The 5766-nt window shown below is 33.6% G+C and overlaps 1 long non-coding RNA gene across 1 annotated transcript; it reads right to left on the reverse strand.

The window, feature by feature from the left end:
• Positions 1–443: 443 nt before the first annotated feature.
• On the reverse strand, positions 444–4237 carry LOC125261170. The gene is made up of 3 exons (XR_007183231.1): positions 3995–4237; positions 2565–2669; positions 444–882 (listed from the first exon to the last, which is right to left on the reverse strand). It is a non-coding gene; the product is annotated as an uncharacterized LOC125261170 (long non-coding RNA).
• Positions 4238–5766: the final 1529 nt, after the last annotated feature.

Raw genomic sequence — 5766 nt, forward strand, 5'->3', positions numbered from 1 at the left:
TCAGATTTCATCAAAAAGATCTTCATTTGAGTTCCAAAGATGAAAGAAAGTCTTACGAGTTTGGAACAAAATGAGATGAGTAATTAATTTTCATTTTTGGGTGAACTATCCCTTTAAAGGATTAGTTCACTTTCAATGAAAATTACCCCAAGCTTTACTCACCCTCAAGCCATTCTAGGTGTATATGACTTTCTGATGAATACAATCGGAGATATATTAAAGTATTAGACTTGTAAAGAAGTAAAGAAGATTTTTAGCTGAAAATGTGGTCCTTGGTGATTTGTATAATATAAAAGTATAATATAAAAGTCAATGGCTACAGTTTGAGAGTCAAAAAAAACATACAGGCAAAACAAAATGAATACCTGTGGCTCCGGATGATTCATTGAGGTCTTATGAAGCAAAAAGATTGGTCTGTTTCGCTTTATAAGACCTCAATGTAACGTCAGCATCAGTCACAGGTATTAACTTTGTTTTGCCTGTAATATGTTTTAATGACTCTCAAAGTGACGGTAGCCATTGACTTGCATTATACGAATCACCAAGGACCACGCTAAAAATCTTTACTGTTCAACTGAAGAAAAAAAATGTCACCTACATCATGGATGGCTTGAGGGTGAGTAAATTAACAGCAAATTCTCATTTTCCGGTGAACTATACTTTAAAACATTGATACACAAACAGTTAAACAATCTCACGACCTTTCTTAATGTATAAGTAAAGAAGAAAAAAAAAAAAATAGAAGAAATGGGGAAAAAATAAACATACAAAGAATAATTTCATATAATGAACCATAAACACATCAAGAACCAATCGGGACAGGTCGGAAAACCATGGTATTACAAACCACTTCATATGTGCCGTTTAATTCCCATGAGGCATCTGCAGAAAAAAAAAAAAAAGAAGAAAGCTGTTATTCTTGTAATTGTCCCAGTAAATCAAGAATCTGACGGTTGTGAGGCTTGTCTATATGAGCCTCTACTATTGCTGTGTGTAGTCATCCCTGATGTTGGTGGAGATGTTAGCCTCATTCAGACTGTCAGTCCAAATCCGATTTTTGTGCATATCCGATTGGAATGTGATCATAAAGTGTGAACCACAAAACAAAATTACACGAAATTACATGTAATTTTTACTAATCTGCTTTGAGCTACATTCACATGTGGTTTGAAATCATATTCACATGTCATTTCTGGAAATCAATTTCAGTTTGACCGATCTGATCAGATTTTGCGTGATTTATGTCACTTTCTCATGCCATGATCAGATTCCAATCGGATACACCAATAATTGTATTTAGACTGACAGTGTGAACATAGCCTTTGACACATCAGACAGGCTGTGTACTTTGTCTTTCAATTTCCCCTTCTCAATCTATGTTAAAGCACACCAAAGCAATCTAGTGCTATTGGTCTGATCACTCTGCTTTGGCTGAAATTTTGTTGACACTTATTTACGTCACACAAATGAACACCAACTTTAAACAACTGCTGCAAATTAAAGGATTAGTCCACTTTCAAGTAAAATTTTACTGATAATTTACTCACCCCCACATCATCCAAGATGTTCATGTCCTTCTATCTTCAGTCGAAAAGAAATTAAGGTTTTTGATGAAAACATTCCAGGATTTTTCTCCTTATAGTGGACTTCAATGGCCTCCAAACGGTTAAAGGTCAAAATGACAGTTTCAGTGCAGCTTCAAAGAGCTTTAAACGATACCAGACGAGGAATAAGGGTCTTATCTAGCGAAACAATTGTCATTTTCGAAAAAAAAAAAAAAAAAAAAATTAATACAACTGTATATGCTTTATAAACACAAATGATCATCTTGTACGTGCTTCCGCTTTCCTTATTCTTTAAAAAGCTTACGCTGTATGTCCTACACCTTCCCTATTCTACTTACGGAACGAACGCGGCGCCAATTCCGTTTTTTTCTGTAAGTTGAATAGGGAAGGCGTAGGACATACAGTCTGTCTGGAACCACTGGAAGTCCACTATAAGGAGAATAATCCTGGAATGTTTTCATCAAAAACCTTAATTTCTTTTCGACTGAAGAAAGAAAGACATGAACATCTTGGATGACATGGGGGTGAGTAAATTATCAGGAAAATTTAATTTTAAAGTGAACTTATCCTTTAAAATTACCAGAATAAAAAAAATTCACTCATGTATGTATAATTGTGATAAAAGTCTGTTCTCCTATACACATTTTTCACTGTTGTATCCAAGTAAAAAATCTGTAAATTTCTCCTTATGCTTTTCTCATGTACAATTTGAACTAAATATGAAGTGTCTTCAAAATAATAATATAATGCTTTTCGTATAATGTTTTCTAAAAAAATAAGACAAGCCCAGTCCACAGAAAATAATCTCTAAATGTAGAGATAATTCTGTTCAGTATTATATAAATAAATGTGCTGCAACTGGGCTTGGCATACACTAACATGTGACAATATAAACTCAACTGTCCCTTTTTTCTTTATGAAGTCAGCTACTATTGTTTATTGTAATGGTATGGTGATGAAACACAACCCGCCACTAGGCTGCTTCTATCTGAAATTTACCTCAGTTAAGGCCTCTTTGGCTTTGGCACATTCCTTCTGGTCATCGCCACAGTCAAAGGCAAGAATCTGCTGCACTGGTAGAGGACTGGTTATTCCTTACAGCTCCTGTTGAGAAAAAAAAAAAATATGTGCAGTAAACATCTCCAACCTCCAGACTAATAAGCTCCTGAATCCTGATTGAAATCTCATCTGTAATGTAGATCAGTTAAAGGATAAACAGGTATATAAAGAATTTAAATAATAATTTAAATTTAGCAGAATCATTTAATATGCTGATTTGGTGCTCATGCAAAATTTCTAATTATTATCAATGTTGAAAATGGTTGTGCTGCTTAACATTTTTGTGGAAATGGTGATACTTTTTTCAGGATTCTTTGATGATTAGAAAATGTTAATTAATTGAATTAAGTTTAATTACAAAATTTACTAAATAGAATTTTTTTTTTGTTATAAATGTCGTCATTTAGGGTTGACTGTCACTTTTGATCGATTTAAAGTATCCTTGATGAAGTATTAATTTCTCTTTTTTAATCTTACCACAAATGTTTGAATGATATAATTGTTTCCACAAAAAATATAAAGCAACACAACGGTTTTGAATACTGATAATAATCATAAATGTTTCTTGAGCATCAAATCAGCATATTAGAATGATTTCTGAAGGATCATGTGACACTGAAGACTGGGGTAATGATGCTGAAAATTCAGCTTTGATCACAGGAATAAATTATATTTTACTATAGAATGCAGGTTAATAATATTTCACAATATTACTGTTTTTACTGTATGTTTGATTAAATAAATGCAGCCTTGGTGAGGAGAAGAGACTATATCATTAGTTAGCATTAGTTGACATGAACTAAGAATGAACCACTTCTACATCATTTATTATAATAAATGATGTATTATAATTATAATCATTGTTAATGTTAATTTCAACATTTACAAATACATTAAATGATGTTGTATTTGTTAACATTAGTTAATGCACTGTGAAGTAACATGAACAATGGACAACTGTATTTTATTAGCTAACGTTAACAAAGATTAACAAATAACTATGTAATGTTAATGGTTAGTTCATGTTATAAACTAAGAAATGATGTTATAAACCCTTGTTGTAAAGTACGGGTCTACGGTAGGCCTTAGCTAGATTACGTTAACACTAGCTTATTACTAGCATTACCACGCAGTTAATACTTTAACAGTGAAAATTAAAGCAGTTAAAATTCGTCAGTTAACTTATATAATTATAATCCTCTGGATCGTGTTAGCGTGCCCTCTGCTAACATAAGAGTTAACTAACATTACGATTCAATACCGATCTAATAAGCAATAAAAACTCCAAACCTTAAGTTTAAACTTTAAGCCAACGAGTACACAATATAATTAATAAGAAATTAATTCATTAATAGAACAGTATGACTTACTTTGGTGATGTTTTTGAAGTAGGATACCGACCGAGCACCGTCTGCGTCTGCCTCCTCTTCTAAACTCCAGAAAAAAATTCGCGCGCTCGTTTCCGCGGATACGGGCCGAATCTGCGTTGCGACTGTTGTTCCCGCCCACGGAAACCGGGACCGGGCTGGATCCGTTTTAGAGCAGTGAAACGGAGGTGACTGTAACGCGGATTTGCCGGTTTGAAAACGGATCCGGCACGGAGTCACCTGCTGTCTGGGGATGAGCTGATGATACTGCGCATGCGTGATTCAGCGTGCGATCTAAAGCTACAGAACAGTAATGGCTGTCAGAGCACCGGTTAACTATGACAACTGATGCTATGAGAGGACTCGAATGAGGGGCCAATCTGGTGAAACGTAAGTTTATTTAATTACACATAAATCGTAATGTAAGAGGATCATGGTTTCTGCTCTGATGAAGACTAATTTATTCACTTTATAACTGTAAAACTTTGTTTGCACATCACTGCCTGTATATGTCATGTGTTTGGATGCTTTAGATGCAAAACTAAATTGTAAGAAACGCTTCAGATTATAATGTTTTAGATGACTGATATTATGATTACTGACTTTATAGACCTCTTTGGAGCAGACGTCACAATTACGTCACTTGCAGCTGCGCGCGCATAGTGGTTGCAGAAAAATAGCGGTAGCAATTGGAGGAAAATGTGCAAAATCCACAGAATAAGAGAAAAACGTTTTGTTGTGCCTCTGGATGTTGGAATCGGAATGCAAAAAAATATAGTCTTCATTTTTAAACCATCGTTGAAAACGTCCTTTGAAGCTAAACGGAGACGTTTCACAGACTGGACTGATGACACCTGCAAGGATTAGTCTACTATTAAAGCAGGAATTTGATGTAAACAGTAAGTCTACATAATATTCACATATGCAGTTCAGAGGACATACATACATAGCAGTTACAGCATGAAATAATATTTAAACCTATAACATTTTACATAGATAACTTTTAAACATAGTCTATAAAATTTTTATTTCACAATTCTGACTTTTTTTCTTGCATTTGCGTGTTTATGACTCACAGTTCGGCCATTATAACTTGCAATTGTGAGTTTATTTCACAATTCTGAGGGGGAAAAAGTCAGAATTGCGGGATAAATTGCAATTCAGAAAAGACAGGATAACGAGTAGGCTATATCTCACAATTCTGTTTTTCTTTGTAAGAAATGTGAGATATAAACTCAGGTTTGCGAGAAATAAAAGTCAGAATTGTGAGACATAAACTCGAACTTTTTTTTATTCTTTTATTTCGTGGCTTCCATAGACTGCTACTGCTCAACTGTCATTTTCTGCAACCAGGTAGGCTCCGCCCATAAAAAACGTCATCGTTGTTTGCAAACACCACCCTAGTGAAAAAAAAGTATACTAAGTATACTTGCAGCAAGACTAATTATTAGTATATTCCAAGTGTGTTAATGATTAGTTCATTTAAAGTGTGTTATTTTGAAACAACTAATTTTGTACTAAGTATATTTAAGTTGAAATTAAGTAGTATTAAAATACAACTTTAAGTATATTTAGTATACTTATGTGTGCTAAATTGGAACAACTTCAAGTATACTTAGTACACTTTAAGTATATGTCTGTGTAGGGACTAATTACATGCTTGATTAGTGATATTAAAGTGTACTTAATTTGTGTTATAAGTATACTTTATTTGTGTTAAAAGTATATATTTTTGTTATAATATACGTTGTATTATAAGTATACTTTATTTCTGT

Source organism: Megalobrama amblycephala, unplaced genomic scaffold (assembly GCF_018812025.1).
Source record: "Megalobrama amblycephala isolate DHTTF-2021 unplaced genomic scaffold, ASM1881202v1 scaffold338, whole genome shotgun sequence".
Taxonomy (NCBI): domain Eukaryota; kingdom Metazoa; phylum Chordata; class Actinopteri; order Cypriniformes; family Xenocyprididae; genus Megalobrama; species Megalobrama amblycephala.